Source organism: Antechinus flavipes, chromosome 4, assembly GCF_016432865.1.
Source record: "Antechinus flavipes isolate AdamAnt ecotype Samford, QLD, Australia chromosome 4, AdamAnt_v2, whole genome shotgun sequence".
In the NCBI taxonomy this organism is placed as follows: Eukaryota; Metazoa; Chordata; class Mammalia; order Dasyuromorphia; family Dasyuridae; genus Antechinus; species Antechinus flavipes.
The window spans coordinates 445,358,569-445,380,508 of record NC_067401.1 but is presented as its reverse complement, the minus strand read 5'-3'; the positions used below and the strand labels follow the sequence as shown (position 1 = coordinate 445,380,508).

General features: G+C 39.4%; 1 long non-coding RNA gene across 1 annotated transcript in view; it reads left to right on the top strand.

Moving 5' to 3' along the window:
• Positions 1–1,637: 1,637 nt before the first annotated feature.
• The window catches only part of LOC127563049 (uncharacterized), a 91,784-nt gene continuing 71,481 nt past the window's right edge, over positions 1,638–21,940 (top strand). The window contains exon 1 of the long non-coding RNA XR_007953879.1: positions 1,638–1,878. This is a non-coding gene — a long non-coding RNA (uncharacterized LOC127563049). The remainder of the gene's footprint in view (positions 1,879–21,940) is intronic.

Below are 21,940 nucleotides of genomic sequence, written 5' to 3'. Positions count from 1 at the left end.
ATGATCTTTAGTTGAGCCACTCACAAGTTCTGCAAGAATTCCAGTTTGGATGACACTCACAACTGCATTTTTCTGAATTCTTGGGGATGAAAGGGGAGGAGATAGGGAACAAGGGACAATCACCATCTAGGAATCTGCCCCTGAAATTGAAATTGACGATATTGTGAAAGGGGATCCTAGGGATTCCTTGGATTGGAAACTTCCCTTCTCTGGGGAATTGTGCATTGAACTATCTAGGCTTGTTTTTAAATGTGGTATTGAGAAATAAAAAATGTTATTTTAAAAGGTACTAGCTGGCTGCGTCATTTTTCCATGACAAAAATAGTCACAGATGGTTTATGAGTGTTATATTCTACCTGTTGTTTTCTGAGTAAAGACCCTGTGAAGGCAGTCTACTCATTGAATTTCACTGACAACTTCAGTGAAATTTATGGGTATGTTAAAACTGTAAAAATCAATCTCAGGTCTCATCATCTTCATGGACAATGCACAAATATTTCAATCTCCATCCCTTAATGCATGCTATTGGAGAAACTAGGATGCTTTTCATTTATAGGCCTATTCTGCATAAAATACATAAATAATTAAACTAGCCAAGTCAGCAAGGTAACCCCAACATTTCTAGGAAATATTGAACTTTCCATGACCTTTATTATAGTAGACAAAGATAAGCCATTAGCACAAACTGCACTTTTCCTTTGAAAATGAAGAGCAGAATTTCCCACATCAGGAAATGTTCATTCTCCATACTTTATGCAGTATTTGCTGTAACAGAAGTTCCTGGTTTAAGCTTTTGGAGGCAAATGATTCTTTTCAATAAAATCAAATCATTGGAGTATAGGCAAATATCTGAAGGGAACTCCAGGCCCTGCTCCCCATCCATAACCAACCTCATCCTTTCTGTCAGGATGTTACTTTCCCAAATTCGATTCCTTTAACGGTTTTTAGTTAATGAAGGGACTGGGGGCAGGGGAGGGAGATGAGGTAGGAGGAAGGCGTGGAGAGAGAATGGAGACTTGGGAGAAGAGTTTCTGGCTTCTGTTGTGGCGTCTTTTCTATTTGACTTCATGGCTGTAAGTATTTCCAGATGGTGAATCAGACACCAGACGTAACAATATTTCCATATTTGGTATAGCAGTAGCCTGCATTTTTAACATTTTTCTGCCTCTGTTATCCAACCACAAAGCATTCTCGACAGCTTTAAATGTTGTTAAATATAGACCACTTCTGTTCCCAGGGCAGGAAATTCTTCGGAATTCCTTGTTTTTCACGCAATCATGCTTTAAAAGAAAATAAGAGTGGAGGATCCAATTGGTCATATATAACTTATTAGTTTATTGGTGATGGGGGAGGGGAAAGAAGGCTGATCTGCTCTACCACAGCACGCGTACACACACACACACACACACACACACACACACACACACACACACACACTACCATAACAGGGATTCTTTGAAAAATCAGATTAAAGTTTCTGACACAGGGTGTGTGGGCTTATTGCCTGAGAGGAGAAACTTAGACACCCCTCCAGCCAGCCGCCCATGAAAAAGCAAAAAGGGTGGGGTAGAGAAAAGGGAAGAGGGGGAGTAGGGGGAAGAGAGAGGCAGCCAGAGAAAATGAGGGGGTGGGGGAGCTAGTGGGGTGGCTGCTGTTAACCTGTGTGCATGCCATTACCATACAGTATGCCCTGTGTGCCACTGCGAATGAAGGATAGGCTTTTAGGAGAGAGGAAAAGCTGCAGCTCCACACGTTCCTGTCTGAAGGATGGTCCAGAAATCCCAGACGTCTGGTCGCCTTCTCATTTCCACCTCTGAGAGAACTAGAGAAGATCGTTTCATGTTGACGGACTGGGGGGAAATGTGCTAATGTTTATGGGTAAGTGTTGCTTCGGGTGTTAATTCTGCTGGATTTCTTTCTTTGTTGTTTTTTTTTTTTTTCCTTTTCTTTTCATATGGTGTTATTTTCAGGAATAACCGGCAACCTTGTTTCCTTGGGCTATAAGTTAGAGAGAAAGGGTTTGTCTTCTGCAGCTCCTTCCTGACTTGGGGCTGAGCGGTGGGGACAATTCTTGCGTTACTGATACCAGGGAAGTACAAAGGATGGAAAGAAGGGGCCACTTGTGTGGCTGCTAGCAATTTAGAGTAATAATGACTCTGAATTTTGTTTTCCCAGTCATAACCTCATTCTCCATCCCCCCTCCCCCATACGCGCGCGCGCACAATACACCATCACACACGTACCCAGGTATGCATCTATTTTGGTCATATGCCCATAGTACCTGCTTATTTACAAATACACACAATTCACACTTAGTGCCAACTTTTTTATTTGCTAGCGGTTCAACCCTCTCCCTGTCCAATAATTGAACATCAGTTGTGACTCATCCCTATCCCTCCCTACTCGAAAAGACCATTAAAGAAGAACCCTAGAATGACTTCCAGGTGAAAACAGTGATGGGAATTGAAAACCAGAAATATACAAAGAAAAGAAGCATCTTTTTTTAATAGACGCACAGCTTTAGAGTGGAAAGCGGCTTTAGAAGATTAGTAATACCTTGGTCTCATTTTACAGATGAGGAAATAGATCATTGAGAGACTAAGTAACCTTTTCCAAGGTCAGAGTAAGCGGTGTGAAACTGAAGCCTCTGATAACGCAACCCAGCGCCGTGGAGCAGGAGTAAACCTTCCTTTCCCTCCCCCCACTCCTCCCCAATCCATAAGGCATCTCTGGCTTCTTACGTCCCTGGGAGCTTTAACACTCTATTTATTCCTTCAATTTAACCTTCCGTTCTAGCGTAAGTCCCAGTATTCTGTTGTGCTTTCGTGAAACTGACTTCTCGCTGGGGCTGCGCGCACTTTGCTCTTGGATTGCAGCCCGCGGCAGCCGTCTAAGGGAGCTGGGGCAGACGGGCTGACCGTCCGCTCCCGGCCCGCGCCTCCCTCTGCAGACGCTGTCAGAGCAGCTGGGGCGCGGAGAGGGAGGGCTTTCGGGGTTGGCAGATGCCCCCCTGCTGGAAGGAGGCGCGCTGCCCGCCCGTCGGGGGTGGGTGAGGTGAGGGAGCTGGCGGCGGCGAGAGGCAGGCCCTGCCCCTTTTTTCATTTAGACTTTTGCGAGGAGACACTCCCGCTGCCAGAATCCGAGATTTCCGGCGGAGCTAGGTCCAGGACATTTCCAGCCCCGGCCCATATTTGGTGAAAGTCTTGAGAGGCTCCGTCATTCTGCTACGCGGCTAGGCGGGGGTTCCAGCCAGGCCCTTTGAGATACGCCGCTAGAAATCGCGGGGCCTTTGACCCTGCTGCATTCCTGCAAATGTGGGTCGCCTTGGAGAACCCGGGGCCTTCCTCCTTCCTCTCCGCTCCCCCCCTCCCACCCGGTGCCTCAGGGGACCCATCCCCCGGCCCGGGAGTGCCTCCAGGTCGGAATCTGCCAAGCACGCAGTTTTTTTCTTTCCATTCCAAGAGTCATTTCATCATTAAAAAAAAAAAAAAAATCACGCAGGGGATATCCTGCGGAGGATTGCAACCCTTCCCCTCCCTTCCCACCCCTTTGGGGATCTCTCCTACGTATGTCAAAAATGCGCCGGGCAGGGGGGGTGGGGAGGGAATCCCCTGCCTGATAGTAGTGCTGTTTCCTTCCCTTCCTTCCTCCCCCCATAATAATACACACATCCTCGCCTGCTCATGGGCTGCCTCCAACTTTAAGGCCTCTCTGGTCTGGTTTGTCTCATGGCTGAGGCTGAGAATGGTAAGGTTTAGTTAGGAGATTGAGACTGGAGTTTGGTCCATTTCTCCCCCGCCCCAGCCCTCTGGTAACTTCCCCAAAACAATCTGCTGATGTTCTGTCCCAGGTGGCCAGATCCTGAAGTACTCCGAGAAGTCTCAGTCATTTTCTGCCTCTTTTTCTTCTCAGGGTAATCCCTTTCCCTTTCAGATTAATTTCTACTTAATTTTACCCTGTATCCTCTATTCCTAGTCAATTACATAGTGTCAGAAAACTTTTTTTTTTTTGCTCTTCTTTGCATGTTCTGTATTTTGCAGCGTGCCTGATGTTTAATAAAAGGTCCTTGACTGACAACAGCGGCCCCACCCGACATTCGATTTAGGGGACATTTGGAGAGGATTCAAGAGGGAGGTTTTGTTATTGGATTGTCATTATGCCAAGTGCCTTAAGGAAAATAGGTAAAGTTTGGCCACTGGTCTGGTTTTGTCCCTTCATCTTTTTGTTTTGTTTTTGCTGAGGCAATTGGGGTTAAGTGCCCAGGGTCACACAGCTAGGAAGTGTCAAGTGTCTGAGGTCAAATTTGAACTCAGGTCCTCCTGACTTCAGGGCTGGTGCTCTATCCACGACTCCATCTAGCTGCCGTAGTCCATTCATCTTAACTGCCACAGCCCGGAGCAAAACCCTGCGTCTTTTAGAATTTATCCTTTTTCGTCCCTTATCGAAACTTAGCTATACAGTGACTCAACTATTCTAGGTTTCCTGTCACAAAGGACTTCTGACAAACTACTCAAGCTTTGACATTAATGGCCAATGATGTTATCCTTCTGGGGGTGTTTGTATTTTAACAAGACATTCCTAGAGAATTTGTCTTTAACTTAAAAAAAAAAAAAGTAATCTCTAGAAGTGGAATTTCAGGCACCAGGGTAAGTTGGGTTGTATCGGTGGGGTGTGGGTGTGGGTGTGAATATTTGTTGGATTTTCTTCCACCTCTTAAAAGCACAGGCTGCCTATGTCTAGTAATAAAGCTAATCATGTCAATTAGAGGATGGAACCAAATGTGGAAGGGAAGCCAAAGTTACAGTTCTGCTGTAAACGCCTATATGATACCCAGCTGAGAGAAATTCATACCCATTAAGAACATCTGGGACTTTTCAGATTTTCTATTTATTAATTTTGAGTGGGCTTTGGCTCCTTGGTGGAGTTTTTAAATTTTTTTTTTATTTAGAGCCATTCTTAACCCCTTTGGGGGGATGATGTGGACTCCTCAGAATAATGTTTTTTGAACAATCGAAGGAAATGTTCAAGTTCAATTAGAGAGTAGTGGAAATAAAGATATAATTTTTTAAATTCTAATTCATGGACTCCCTGAAAGCAGAGGTTTGCCAACTCCAGATTAAGAACTCCTGGTTTAGGAGCAGCTAGGTGCGGCAGTGGCTAGAGCACCAGCTCTGAAATTAAGAAGAACCTGAGTTCAAATCTGACCTCATATACTTAACACTTCCTAGCTGTGTGATCCTGGCCAACTAACTTAATCCCAGTTGCCTCAATAAAAAAAACCAAAGCAAAGCAAAACGAAACAAAACAAAAACAAATAAACAAACAAACAAAAACTCCGGTTTAGAGTTAGCCTGGTGAAATGGAGGTAGATTTAGCTGTGGGTTGTGATCATTCCTCTGACCCATTCTTGTTCCATCTTGGGAAAGGCCCTTAAATGTTCAGGACCCCATATAAAGAAAAGAAAAGAAAATTTGTCTCCAAAGAAAAATTTGAGAGGGGAGGCCAGTCTGAATTGATAGAGGGAATATTCTTACTTTGAGTTTCCTGTACCACTAAAACCACAGATTTGGTCCAAAAGAAAATTTGTTTAAGGGACTAGTACTGCCCCCAACTCTTGCCAGACATACTGCCGGCATACTGTTCACAGACTGAATCTCAAACTTTACCCATTCCTATAATATTTTTTCCTGTCCCCTTTCCCTTTTCTTCCCCCACCCCCAATAATGCTGTAAGTAAGCTGGCATTGCCTTAGAAACGTCCCAGGATGTATTCGCAGCCCATCTGTATCCAATGGGAAGTTTATGTAGCTGTTTATTCACTTTCCTTGGCAAAAGTCCATAGGAAACCAGGCATTCATCGTTCCTTACCTTGCAATTTTTTTTGTTTGTTTTTTGATAGTATGAAAGTGTCTCATAGGAACAGACTGGGAGACCCCTCTTCTACCCCACCCTGCAATGGGATGAGACCAGATGTTCTGTAATAGCGACAGATCACCAGTGGAACAGGCCAGCTTCACATCAGTGAGCTGAGAATTGACCTTGACCTCTTGCATTCCAGCCTGAGAGGTTTTGTAATTTGTCCATTACAAGGCAAGCAGTCAGTAAACACTACCCACCAGCAGCTAAAACAAAATAAAGCAAAGAAACTCAGAGCTCGGAAAGTTTGCTCTCTGCAGGTGGAGGATGGGGGACGTTTTAGAGATCTAACAATTCTTCTGGCATCTTTCTATTGGAAGCAGCATGGCACTGTCGAAAGAGGAATTCCTCTAGAGATAGAGAACCTGAGTTCAAATCCCCAAGGATATTTAAACCACGTATGATCTTGGGCTAGTCATTTAGTCTCTTTGGGCAATTTCTCCATTTGTAAAAATGAGGAGTTCTACTAGATAGTTTCTGAGGTTCTTTCTAACTCTAGATTTATGATTCTAAATCATTCATTCTATATGTTGTGGCAGATGATAGAGTAGAATTGTGTAAAGGAAACACTACTGGATAATGAATAGGAAGTCTGTTGTAGTTGCAATTCCCTAGCTGTGTCTTAGAGACAGATAACTTTTCATGGGCTCATAGAGCTGGAGGGGAGTTTACCCAGAGTTTTGGTTTTTTTTCCCCTGAGGGAATTGGGGTTAAGTGACTAGCCCAGGGTCACACAACTAGGAAGTGTTAAGTGTCTGAGACCAGATTTGAACTCAGGTCCTCCTAACTTCAGGGCTGGTGCTCTATCCACTGCAACACCTAGCTAGCTGCCCTGGAACTCTTTTTTTTTTTTTTTTTTGATTTTTTTTACAATGAAGGAAACTGAGGCACAGAATGGTCTAATGACTTGCTCAAGTCATATGCCCAAATAATAACTCATATTTATTTAATTCTTGAAGGTTTTCATGAGTGTATGAATAGAGGGACCAGCCTCTGGAAAACCAGTGTCTGATGTACTTGGTATCTAACTCTAAGTAATGCACTTAATATGTCATCTATAAAATGGGTTTAAAATAGCACCAACCTCATAGAGTTGTGAAATATATAAATTGCTTTGCAAACCTTAAAACAGTATACAAGTGCTAGCTATTATCATCATCATCGTGATTATTATCCAATACTATTTTGGTACCCAGGTAACTCTTTGACTATAAATTGTTGATCTGCAGTGGTAGAGGGAATTTTCACATCAGAAATATTCTATTCTGGTTCAATCAACAGTTCTGCAAGAGAGATAGTGACTGCAGATGAGGAAATAGGCTGTGGGGTCAGCTGACTAACCTTAAAGACTAGAAGCATTCCTACTCTACCATACCCTCCCCAAAACCTCCTTCTAAAGCCTCCCTTTATATTATAGAGGGCTCCGAATTTTCCAACCAGTTTTTCATTTCCAACTAGCTTTTCTGTTTGATTCCAACTCTACTCGGGTTGTGCGGGTACCTTCTGGAGTATCTGTCATTCAGTTTCCTTTTGGAGATCTTCTCCCACTAGATTGTAAACTTCTTGAGGGAAAGGACTTTCTCTTATCTCTTATCTCTCTTATCTTAACTCTTATCTTAATTCCAACCTTCAGCACTGTACCTGACACATAGCCAGTGTTTAAAAAACATTTTTTTGATTAGTTTATGTGGGTACCATTCTGCTTTCATTAGTAGATAGAGAACTGGAATTTGAATCCGGCTCTTCTAACATCAGATCCAGGATAGCTAGAGAGAGAGCACCAGACTTGGAACTGTAAAAACCTGAATTCAAATCCTATATCGTTTACATGCTTGCTATGTCATTTAATCTCTGCCCCAGTTTCTTTATCTATAAAATGAAGATAATAATAGCATCTACTTCCTAATTTTGTTGTAAGGATTAAATGACCTGTGATATTTGTAAAACATTTCGCAAGCCTTAAAGTACAGCATAAATGTTAGCTATTAACCTCCATTAACCTTTGTAAAATGAAGAAAGGATAGGGCATTGAAAGAGATGATCTATGAGAACCCTCCCAGTTTTGAAATTCAACAATCTCTGGTGTGACCAGAATTCAGAGGGATAGTGTCAAACATGGTGGCTTCAAGGATGGATTTTTAAAAGGATCGCATCCAATCCTTTCATCTTACAGATAAAGATTCTAAAACATAGAGAGATTTACATGACTTATTTCAGTTTTAAGAGGACACTAAGTATCTGGCATAAGGCAACTCTTGTGAATTCTAGTCACTACAGCATTCTCTTTCTCTTTTATAGGAAATCCTGGCAGTTACTCTGAGCTCTCTATCTCAAAAATTTAGGGCTATTCACCTACACCATCCCGCCACCTCATTATAGATCTGTCATCTTATTTTACTCAGCCAGTCATGAATGTAGCCTTATTTTCAAACGATGGAGAGCCTTGGTTTTTACAGGTTAAAAACTGAAACAGATGGGGAAGAGTTAGAAGACTTCTCTTTTTGCCCTCAGCTCTGCTGAGCTTATTTTAACTTCCTCTGAAACCTGCAGGAGATGTGTCAGAACAGGGAAAAAACAAAACATTTTGACATCTTTCCACTGTAATCTAGTCTTGCCATTTTCGTAACTTGAGGCGAACTAAACTGTTTGTCTTCCAAGTCACTCAACACCCACACAACAGAAAGGAATTTGGCCACACTAGGCAATCTGGTAGTCCCAAAGGACAAGAATACTCATCAGAGCTCAGAATTCCAAGTGCAGAAAATTTACAAAGCAGTGGTGTTATATAGAGAGGGGCCCTAGAGTGCTTTTAGTGATACTAGTAAATAGAAATAAAGTTGACATCTAATCAGAGTGTATACTTAAAATTTGATGCTTCCTTCTTTCTTTTTCTTTTCCTCCTCTTGTTGGCAGCAGGCAGAATTCTAATCCTTCCTCATCAGTCTTGGCAAATCACTTGTCCTTTCTTTGCGTCAATTTTCCGAATCTGTAAAGACAGAGATAATAACAGCACCTACTTTCTTGTTGTAGACTTGAAAGAAATTAACATAGGAGAAGCACTTTGAAAACCTTAATTATAGTTGTGTAACCTCTCCTGTCCTGACCTTAATTTCTTCCTTTTTTTTGTTTTATATAAAGCTGGTGATTAGTCTGGATAAGAGATGTCAAACTCATAACCTGCAATATTCCAGAAATGTATTGGGAAATATTTTAAAAAATAAACATACAATAAAATATGCAAAACATTACATTTTAAAACTAAATCAACATGTAACTTGCAGGGATCGTTATGTATTGATTAATGGTCCTATTTTCATTTGAGTTTGTCACTATCTGGGTAGATGATTTCTAAGGTGCCCCTATGATCATCTGTAGTCTATATAATAGCTGTAATCCCCAGTATGGGGCCAAAGTACTCAGGTCATTTAAACTTTGCTAATGATTGGATAGAATATGTAGAGCATATGTGACTCAGTGGATAGAGTTTTGGATTTTGATTTAGGAAAATTTGCATTGGAATCTGGCCAAAGATTCCTGTACAAGTCACTTTGTTTGCCTCAGTTTCCTCACCTGTAAAATGAGCTGAAGAAGGAAATGATAAACCACTACAATCATCTTTGCCCCAAAAAATCTCCTAAAAAGGGGTCAGTCATGAAGAGTAAGACATGACTGAAACTGTCTAAATAATAGTGATTGGATGGGCTACTCAGTCCACTGTCTGAAGATCTAAGGTTCAGATTATATACTGTGATGGGAAAGGATCTAGCAGCGGCATTCCTTTTGAAGCCAGTGACTGAAAGACTACACTTTTCCTAGGGATCAGAGAACATCAAAAGAGAAGACTTGCATGATTGCTGAAGAATTATTGATTAAAGACATGACCAGCACTTGTGGATATGGTAGAAAACGCTCTTCTTAGTCATCACCATTCTCCTCACCTTGCTTTCCTGTGGCTCTCTTTTCCCTGTTCCAATATTTGCTTTCTCTTCCCCTTTTAAAAATGTTACGACTGCCATTTATTGTCACTGCCATAATTGAGATTGTTGTGCCCAGAAGGTATTGATGGAGATGACACTCCTCTATCTACAACTGATCTGTCACCAAGCATCACATAGAAGAAGTGGGACCTCTGTGAAGTGTGTTCCCAAAGGAATGACAGCCTAAAAGAAGTTGAGTATAAATTTAAGAAGTCAAAAGGATCATTTGAAGATAATTTGAAAAGTAAAAGAATAATAGGTATTTATACTGCATTTTAGAGTATCCACAAAATCTTAATGTAGTGTTAAGCTTTAAGATTTTGGGGACACCCTATTTATTGTCATATTTGTGCTTCATAAGAGTCTTTTGATCTAGAAAAATACTCAAGACGTTATCTCCATTTAGATATAAAAAAGTGGAGGATCATGGAGGTTGACTGGTCTATAATCATAAAACTATTAAGTTTTAAAAATAGGATTTGAACCCAGATTTTTGTGATCCCGAATTCAGATATCTAGACACATTTCCATGATGTGTCGATGGAAGGAGAAGAAATGAGCTCATACAATCATATGTTCATTATCATAAGATTATTGAGCTAATGTTGTAGAAATTATCTAAACCCCAGTTTTTAAAATCCCATATGGGGTCTCATAACTGAAAGTGGGGATTATAAATCATGATGTATTGTCAGTAAATGTTGGATTTATATACATATTTTATATACCTATATGCTCGGGGTCGTGTAAAAAATTTCTTGGGTAAAAAAGGATCAAGAGTGGAAACATTTTAAGAAACCCTGATCCAAGCCATCTAGTTCTACTGGATTTTACAGGTGGGGAATAGGATCACAGAAAGGACTTGCCTGTGATGACACAGCTAAATTAGTACCAAAGCTGGGATTCAACTTGGGGTTCTTTGTTGCCAAATCCCAGTCTTTCCATTGGTTTAGAAGATTTGAGTTTGGGTTTAGGGGTCATTCATCATTACTGCACAAACTGGAAAGTAATTTGAAGATGAAAGTTAGATAACTGAATGGATGGGGCTTTGAGAAAAGGTTTCTGCGGGTATATGCGTGTGTGTGTGTGTGTGTGTGTGTGTGTGTGTGTGTGTGTTGGGATGAAAAGGATGGAAAGCAGAATAGAAGTACTGAAAAATGTTTTTGGAGATGCTTATACAAGGCATCTTGGAGAAGGCTTTCAAAGGACAGAGGAATGATACTGTGAGTCATAATGCATCCTAAGATCATTGTTGAATCTTTAGGAGGAAAGTAGCAAAATCCCCATTATGCACTATGAATCTGCTCTCTTCTCTACCTTTGGTGGACTTTTAATTCAGCTCTTCTTCTTTCTTTTTTTCTTTATTTTTGGCTGGGGCAACTGGGGTTAAGTGACTTGTCCAGGGTCACACAGCTAGGAAGAACTCAGATCCTCCTGACTTCAGGGCTGGTGCTCTATTCACTGCACCAACCAGCTGCTCCTAATTCAGCTCTTTCAAAACCTCTTTCCACCCTGGAGAAAGTTTCACTCTGAGATCCCATTCTTCTAATGAATGATTCTTTCAAAGGAACTGCGCTTTAGACTTACAAACTTATTCATTTTATTCCCCTCTGAACTTCACTTCTTCATCAATTGCCTTGTCATAAAGCAAGTCATTTATATTTTATTCATATTAACAGGCAAAGCCTTGGACTCTAGAGCAAGACTAAAAGGCCAAGATAAGAATTTTTCTTCAGGGATAGGAGCCTGCAGGCAGAACTCTAAAGAACTAGGGAGGTCATAGTCCAGTTCTATTCTACCCTGGTTCGATTCACAACCTAGGAAGAGGATGGAGGTGGTCAAGGAAAATGGCAAAGATTAGACAGTATGAGAAAAGGGTGAAGGAACTGGGCATATTTAACCTAGAGAAAATAGAGATTGGGATAGGGGAAACATGATCATAAGTACTGTTTTCAGATATTTGAATAGCCCTTACAAGGATAAGAAGGTTATTCTGATTGTCCCTAGGGAGCAGAAAGAGGAGCAAAGTTGTCCAGAGGCAAATTTGGATTTGAGGTTAGGAAAAACTTCATACCAATTAGAGGTATCCCAAAGAGGATCAGACTGCCTCTGGAGATCACGGCTTCTTCACTGGAGGGCTTCAAACAAAGACTAGCCCACCAAGATGTTCGGTCTATGTTTTGTTAGGTAGGAATGGAGGACCCTTTTCAGTTAGGGGTTCTGTAATTCTAAGAAAAAGTTCTGGTGTCTAGAAGACTAGAACTGATGCCATGAAGCTGGGTTATGTGTTAATTTAGAACAAGACTCTGACACTTGGGTTGGCCAATTATTTTGTTTGGCCTAGTTATTTTTATGCAATGTGATTTCTCCCACTCTCTGTATTATCAATTAATTTACTCTTGTCCCTACAAATAAAAGGTGCTATAATAATAAGTCATAACAATAATGTTTACATAGTGATCTAAGATCTGCAAAGCATAAATAATGTTATCTCATTTGATCCTTAAAACTCAAGGTGATGGATTTGGTGAGGCAAAAGAAAAAGAGGGACTGGTTAAAAAGCACTGGAAGCTGAAAGGGATAAGATTGTTGGTATCAGTATATAGGACTCAAGTCTGGTCAAAATGTGTGACCTAAGAGGCAGTCACATGGGTAGCAGAGTATTGAAGGAAATGATAGTTCGAACTACAGGATCATATATATATGGGATTACTACAGATCAATGAAATTCAAACATGATGAGAACAGAGATGATTCTGTTGTTCTCTTTACCATAACACTTGGCACAAAAAGGCACTTATTAGATTCTTGTTGAATAGAACAAAATAGAGGGAAATTGAAATAAACTGAATTAAATTGACATTGCCATTAGCACAGCTTTAGGACAGGATTCCTTTGAGAGGAGCTATCCATGTTCCAAGGGATATCAAGGAACAGAAGCATATCATATTACCTATAACTAATCCACATCTCCTCTTTTCTTTGTTTTTCCTGTACTTGCTATCCACCTAGCTACTGTGCTTTTGTTTGTCTATATCTAGGTCATTACTCTTCCTTGAATAGATGAAAATCCTCTTAGCTAAGACTCAGAGCAGGGAGCTAACTAAAGGGTTAACCAACATAAGTGAACCAAGCCAGAGAAACAATATGTTTCAAGGACCAAAACAGGATAAACCAAGAGGGGCAGCCAGCCCCAGGGAGGATTTCAGAAGAGGCTCTTTTACAGAGAGATTTTGTAATATTCCCACTGGGAATTGAACTCCTCATTATTTCTGTTATTAAGCTCCTGGAACCAAGCATGCAACACATTGGGAATGTGGGGTTGCTGGCAAATCTGAACTTACCCAGTGCCTTAGGACACTATATTTTCCTGTCCTTTGTAAAAGCTTTTCTCAGGGGACACAAGTTGATTTGAGTCCAAAGGAAGTTGAACAAAACTCTTGCATCTCATGAGTCATCAGCAATCACTACTCCGTTTCATCCTGCTATTATAGAAAGATGGACTGATAAAAACAAGGACCCACCCACGCTTTCGCTTAACACTTGAAAGCTATCCAATTTTATTTTCCAACTTTTAAAACACCTAGTTGAGTTTAGAAATCAAAACAAAATCCAAACAAACCAACAAAAAAGTGAAAGTAGGTAAAGCTCTTTTCCGAGATTTCTAATGTTTTTTTTTTTTTTAATGGGATTATAGAACCTCAAACAAAAAAGGATCTTAGCAAACATCAGAACCAAACTCTTTCACTTAAAATAAACTAATAAGTGTGTATTAAATACATACTTGGTGTATATCCTTGTACTGAACATTGACGATTCCAAGTGTAATATTTTCTGCTTTCAAGAAGCTTATAGTCTATCTAGAAGAAAACATATGTGAATATATATATATATATACATACAGATTACATATATATCAATCATACACATATTATATATGTGTCTGTAGGCACACACAAACATACAAGGTATTTTGAGGGGGAGAGTACAAGTAGATGGTGAGGATAGAGGGGAGAATCAGAGAAGCCCTCACAGGGAAGATGATACTTGAACTGAATCATAAGGGAAACAAGGAATTCTAAGAGGTAGTGCCAGGAGTAAAAACAATCCATTAATGCATACAAAAGCAGAGATGGAAGTCTTTCAAAATGGCATGTTTGAGGAAGAGCAAGAAAGCTGTTTGGGTGGATGATAGAGTATGGAAAGAGACATAATATACAATAAAGTTAGAATTATAGACTAGGGTTGGGTTGTGAAGAGCTTTAAAAAAAACCAAATAGAAAAACTCATATTTGATTGTGGAGGAAACTAGAGTTTACTGAACAGGGGAATAACATGAGCACAATTACATTTTAGGCAAGTCACTTTGGGAGCTAAGTGAAGAATGGTTGGGAGTAAAGCAGGGAAGACTAATAATAATTAATAAAAATAATAATAAAAGGTTGAGAGCTGATGAGGGCTTGAACTAATGGTGTCTATAAGACTGGAGAGAAGAGATTTCATGGAGCAATTTATTGGCTATGTGAAATAAGGGAGCGAGAAGCCAAAGAAATAGAAAGAATAATTTACTTAATTTACTCAGCAAGTGAGAACTAAAAAAGTTTTTGAGGTCTAGAGGACTTTTACAGAGCTCAGTGGTTCAAGGTCTCAATCTCTTACTAGAGAATTAGAAGAAGTCTGCTCCCTGGCAAGACTGGTTCCAGATGCTGATATAGCTTTCTGTCATTGAGCTCCAGATAAACTCTTGACTGCAGCTCAGGTTTCCTAAAGGGTTAAATGGCTCTATCTTAAACAATGATATCTATATAGGCATTAAGGGGCCTCCTTAGATGACACCCTATTATTAAGAAATCAGGTATATGGTTTTTGAATTCCTTCCCACTTTCCATTAGTAGATGTTCCAGACGCTGCTTCCGAAGGCTGGTAATCTTTTGTGTTCATATCCGTCAGTTTATATCTTAATTATAGCCGGCAGATAGACAGTGAATATTTTCTGTTTTATTCTGAAGCATTGCATAGCATCTATCTAAATCTCTAAAAAGGGATTCCTAAGGACACACATGGAGGTTTTTCATGGCATCATCATAGGATTATAGATTTAGAGCTGGGAGAAACTTTCAGTGGTCGTCTGATCCAATTTCCTTCTTTTTCAGATAAGGAAACCCTAAGGGGTTAAGTATCTGGCTCCTTCCCCACTTTCCCTCCCCACAGTCACTTGACAATAAATAGCAAAGCCTGGATTCAGATCCTCTTCCTTCAAACTCAGCATTTTTTCTATTATTCGTTTCCCCTACTTAACAGAATTGTGAAAGAGACCAAAAAGGAAAGGTGAAGGGCAAGAGAAACATGGTTCTCTATTATTTTGAGTGATTTTTAACTGTGCTATTAAGCTTGGCTGGCCAAATCTTGACTGAGTTGACATTGTGTGCTAGGCAGTGTAGAGGTATTAAAAAAACCCAGGGTGGTCCCATGTCAAGTAGCTCCCACACTAGTTGGGGACCTAAAACACAGAAAATCATTAAATTTCCTGCTCATGGTAAAATCACTGACCAAGTGGAAGGAAAGATTGGGGAATGTAGAAGACCAAGGTTAAAAACCTAGCTCTTCCTCTTATCCCCATATAATCTTGGGAAACTCCATTTGACAAACATTTGTGTGGAAGGCTCTGTGTCAGCTCTTAGAGATATGACCAAAATAAATATAAGCCTTACCCTTAAATGCCTTACATTCTCCTGGAGAGAAAGAACATGTATATAGATAAATCAATATAGGAGATACACAGATACCTATAAGTCTATCTTAGGTAGACTAAGTTTATAAGTCTATTTAAGAAATATCTAGATGCTAATTGAAATGAGCAGAACCAGGAGATCATTATACACAGCAACAAGAAGATTATATGATGAACAACTCTGATGGATGTGGCTCTTTTCAACAATGAGACAATTCAGACCACTTCCAGTGATCTTGTGATGAAGAAAAACATCTACACCCAGAGAGGACTGTGGGAACTGAGTGTGGATCACAACATAATATTTTCATTCTTTTTGTTGTTGTTTGCTTGCATTTTGTTTTCTTTCTCATTTTTTTCCCTTTGTGATCTGATTTTTCTTGTGCAGCAAGATAATTGTATAAAGATGTATATGTATATTGGATTTTTAAAAAGATGTCTATCTATAAACTTGTATCTAAAGTTAGACTAAGATGTGTCTATATCTAATTGTCTATAATCTGTAAATCATTTGTCATTAGGAAAGCACATTATAGACCTTAAAATGCTACATCAATGTGAATTTTGTTTTTTATTAATTAATAATAATGATAATGATAATGCACTCCTAGGTTAGATTCCCCTCTGCTTCTGATCCTCTGAAAAGGTGAAATGGTCAAAACCTAGATAGAAACGTATTTTCATGGGTGGAGTGCTAGACTTGAAATCAGAAAGATCTGAATTCAGAAACTCTCAGTAACTATGTGATCATTGGTAAATAATTCACAGCCTCTGAATCTTAGTTTCCTCATCTGTAAAATGGGAATAATAACAAAGGCTGTGGTTACTGTCTCAAAAGGTTGTTGTGAGATTTGGATATGACAGCATGCTTAATGAGTTTTCAAGCTTTAAAATATGAAATAAATGATAGTTTTTATCATGATATTATTATTGCTATTCATTATCAAATTAATTCATCCAGATGTCTGGTGAGGACTCCCTGCTCGCTGGTTGTATAAAGGACATCAGAGGATCTATTGGGAACTTTAAATAATCACTAAAATAACTGTTCCCAGGCTCATCAATTCTGGCACTGGTTGACTCTGCTCTCCCAATGGCAAAAGGCCCAGGAGGGTGGAAAGAATCAAGAAAACCTCTTTGATAGCTTGCAGCAGTGAGTTGGAAGCAGAGTAAATACTAACTGCCCGCTTCCCTGGTATTGTAATGTGCCCGGCTGCTATTCATAAAGGCCAAGTGGTAATTGAGCGTTAAAAAGAGAGGTGTCTTCCAAACCTCCATGTGGCTCTTGGGAAAGAGTGCCCCTCTGGGCCCTGTAACTTTTCTTTGGCTATTGTCTGACTGGAAAGATCTCATCTATCTGACAGCAGTAAACCGGTAATTAGTCAAAATTATATCTTCATAGACAAGAATGAGTGTTAAGCAGCCAAGAGCCCTCCTGGGTGTTTTTAAAATGTTATTTGAGGGAGGTTTCCCTTTCAGGAATGTCTAAATAACAATTGTCTATTCACTTTGCTCTCTTTCAAAAGTTTTAATTTTTGCTTTTCACCTACCATTGACTTTCATCTCATTTGACGCAATTCGATGAGCAGGTATTAAGTGCTTCCTGTGTGTCAGGCACTTTGTTAGGCACTGGAGATACAAAGATCAAAATGATCTTGTCTCTGCCCTCAAAAGGTTTATATTCTTTCAGGAGAAATCATGTCTAGAAACTTAAATAAATGGAGAGTTAATTCAAGAAGAGAAGAATATAGCTCTTGGAGGAAATCAGGAAAGACTTCTTGTAGGAAATGTCATTTCAGTTGTTCTTTGAAGGACTCTAGGAGTTCTATAAAATAGAGGTGAAGAAAGAGTATATTCTAGACTCCAGAAATAGAAATGAAAAGTGACATGTTATTTGAATACCTCTTAGCACTCATTCCTCAATCCAGACTGCCACTAGTTGGTTTGGTCCCCAAAGGAGTGATTATTAATACTCTCACAATTCTAGAGTTAATGTGGTGGGTAACTACCCTTCTAAATGTTAGCTCACAAGCTCCCACTAATATGCTTTCTCTTAACAATCAAACAGTAGACTAAGTTCTTTAGCAAAGGAATTTATTTAAATGGCATAACAAGGCCAGTAGGTATGAATCATTTCTCCCCAATACCAGGAGCTTTCTATCTTACAGATAAGACCAGAGTCTGCAGGAATACAATAGTCCTAAGGTATTTCTGAAGGGAATACATGTAAGTGCTCCAAAGGCCCCTTTATAACAGTCTCTGCTAAATTGGTTGAACTAGAGATCTCATTCTTCACACATTTCAATGCATTTTTTTACCTTTGACTTCCAAATTTGAAGTTAGGTTTTTCCCCTTACCCCAATTTTGAAGTGGTTTGTCAACTGGAAGCAAGAGATAGGTTTGTCTTTCCGCTTATTTATCCATTTAATTGATCATTCATTCATTCATTTAGTTAGTTATTCTTATGTAATTTAATAGAATTTTATTTTTCCAATTACATGTAATAGTTTTCAACATTCATTTTTGTAAGAGTTGCAGTTCCTTTTTTTTTCTTCCTCTCTCCCTTACCTCCCCATTCCCCAAGAGAGCAAGTAATCAGATATACATATAATCATTTAAAACATGTTTCCATATTAGTCATGTTGTAAAAGAAAAATCAGAATAAAAGAGAAAAACCATGAGAAAAAATGGTGAAAATATTATTCTGCAATTTCCCTTCAGTCTCCATAGTTCTTTCTCTGGATGCAGATGACATTTTATATCCCAAAGCTATTGGACTTGGATCACTGTATTGCTGAGAAGAGCTAAGTCTATCATAGTTGATCATCACATAACTTTGCTGTTACTGTGCATAGTGTTCTCTTGGTTCTGGTCACTTCATTCAGCATCAGTTCATGTAAGTCTTTCCAGACTTTTCTGAAGTCAACTTGCTCATCATTTCTTATTGAGCAATAATATCCCATTACATTCATATACCATAACTTATTCAGCCATTCTCCAATTGATGGGTACCCACTCAGTTTCCAGTTCCTACTATAAAAAGGGCTGCTACAAACATTTCTGCAAATGTGGGTCCTTTCCCCTTTTTTGTGATCTCTTTGGGATATAGACCCAATAGTGACACTGCTTGATCAAAGGGTATGCACAGTTTTATAAGTCATTTGCGTATAGTTCCAAATTGTTCTTCATAATGGCTGGATCAGTTCAGAATGCCACCAGCAATGCATTAGTGTTCTAGTTTTCCCAATCCCCTTCAACATCTGTCATCATTTTTTCCTGTCATCTCAGCCAACCTGAGAGGGTAAGATGATATTTTAGAGTGTCTTAATTTGAATTACTCTAATCAATAGTGACTTAGAACTTTTTTTCATATGATTACAGGTGGTTTTAATTTCCTCATTGGAAAATTGTTAATATCTTTTTCACCATTTATCAATTGGGAAATGACTTTTATTCTTACAAATTCGACTCACTTCTCTAGATATTTTATAAATGAAGCCTTTATCAGAAACACTGGCTGTAAAAATTGTTTCCCAACTTTCTGCTTCCCTTCTAATCTTGGCTGCATTTGCCTATCCTTTTAACAAATTCTTTGTGGTCCTAAAGACTCTTCCTTTTATATATCACTCTATGTTACCTTAAGGTGATTAATTTTAGTTCATTTATTACCTCCCATATTCCTTTGAAAATCTTAGGTAAGTGAATATCTAAAGGACAAAGGTAAGAATGGAGTCTATACAAGCTATATGATCAAGTCCCTTAACTCCGATTGACTCCAACCCCTCCTCCCCCCATAAAGACCCAACTATATAAATTAATGCATAAGACGTGAAGGGACATCCCCCAGATCCCACCCTGAAACCCTTGGTTTCTATTAATAATCACTAATTATCTTGCCCTAGTCCTAACCTCCCATCCCTCCATGATACTTCCCAGATATCTTCTTATCTTCATCCAAACAAATACCTTTCCTCCTCTTTCCACTTTATAGCTCTGGCTCTGAGAATGATATAATCAAACCAGCATCACTACTTTTGTAAAGTTATATCAGTTATTTGGTCCTATCACCATCCCCATGACATCTATCTTATAACACTCCTCTTTGATTGTCAATCTCCTATAAAGTTTTCTTTACTGTTAAGAATGTAAGCTTCTTGAGGGCATACTAAACTCCCAACTCCCAGCTCAAATATGAGGCATCATATCAAACATGTAAAACTGAGGAAAAACAACACAGAATAGAGAGTCTTGTCTCTGAGACAGGGTAGAAGGTAGAGGGGAAGATATCTTTCCCTCCCAGTCCTGCGTTCACTTCTCGGTGATCCTTACCCTGTGTATATGTGTAGGAAAGAATTCACAGGAAAAATCAAGCTGGGAAAAGAGCGACTGTATTAGCTTGTCCAGTTTCAAAAACACAGATTGTTCCAGCTTGTTCTAGGTAATCAACCAACTAAAGGCAACCACACTTACCCAGGTGGTAGAGGACAGGTGTCTGTTGGATGATCCGGGTCTGTCCAGACAAACCTCCTTATGCTTTTTTCTTTATTAATTATTCCTTTTTTCTTTCACTAATTATTGAATTGAGAAGAATAGTTTTGGGGTGATGGAAATTTTAATAAAAGCATCTACCAAAACATCTTCAACATTAATTGGTTTTTTAAATGCTTTATTTTCATAATGAATTCATCTATTAATTAGGGTCCCTGTAGTGTAGGGAAGCCAGGAAGAACAGAGATTAAGCCCTGCCCCTGACACATGCTGGTTGGGTGACCCAAGGCAAGACACCCCCTCTCAGAGATCAAGGCTACTAAGATGATATGTTGCTGAAAAGGAGCCCATCTGCTCTGTGAGAGGGCGTTTCCTCACTCAGAATTCTTCATACCAATAAAATCACAGCCCAAGTTCCTATGCTATGCTTAATTAATCCATTTAATTCCTTCTGTTATCTCTACATTGTTCATTTTGTATGGGGGCAAATCATGAAACACTGTAGTCTCTAAAGAACTGAGATTGCCAATTGCCCAAAAGGCAACAGAGAGGTATATGGTGGGCGTGAGCAAGCTGTAACACATTACAAATGAGGAACTAGGAACAGGGAAGTAGGGGAAAGGATGTTAAGAGAAATATTTGGCTGGCAGAGACAACGGACTTGTCACAGATCCAGAGCGAGGTACAAGAGATGTTGTATGCTTCGCTGGTACACAACTAATGGCAGAGAAAGCAAGGAAATCCCCTAGCACATTGGGTGGGGCCCCAGTGGTAAATTTTTAAAAAGCCATGGATTAGTGTCACATAGGATGCAATCTGCATTGCTGGAAAGACTTTACCATATTGATGAGACAAGGAATATAAAGTTGGTGTAATTACAACTAGCTCACTAAAATAAGAATAAAAGTTTTACAAAGGGCTTTGCTTATAGTGATGTTGGGAGGTAACTAGCATTAATATGATGGTTCTCATTTTACTGAGGAGGAAATGAAGATTCAAAAAGAATATAGGATTTACCCAGAGTCACACAACCAGATGTTAGGAATATATCATTTTATGATATGAGAAGGGACCTTTGAGATTATAGAAAGTGAGATCCATAGGGCACCTAATTGGTACAATGGATAAAACATCAGCCCTCAAGTCAGCAGGACCTGAGTTCAAATTTGGCCTCAGACATTTAACATTTCCTAGGTGTGTGATCCTGGACAAGTCACTTAACCCTAATTGCCTCAGAAAAAAAAAAAAGAAAGTGAAATCCACAGAGATTATAATTTAGTCGATTGAGCCACTCAAGTAAGATAGGTATCCAGTGGAGCAGGCAACAAGAATTTATTATGCATTTCCTATGTGCCACACACTATGCTCAAGCACCAGGAATACAAATATGAGCGGAAAGAAAGTTACTTCCCTAGCAACACATAAAAAAGAGCTGGAAAAAGGGGAGGATGATCTTTGTGAAGTTATCCTGCACAGGGGAAGGGTAGAGAAGTTCAGAATATAGAACACTGTTCCTAGGCTCCCTCTTTATTTTGTTTTTAAGTTTTATTCTTTTTAAATTTATTTTTTGGCAAGGTAATTAGAGTTAACTTAATTTACAACTAGTAAATGTTAAGTATCTGAGTTTGGACTTTGGTCCTCCTGATTTCCAGGCCGATGCTCTATCCATTGCATCATCTAGTTGCTCCGTAGGGTTCCCTCTTTAAATGGAGGAACCATACAAATTAAAGAAGAGGTATCAGAGGTAGAGGGTACTTCTAAGGTATGAACTGCAGAGAATGAAGATTATTTTATCAGTTTATCAGTTGGGAAGTTGAAGGATCTCTTTG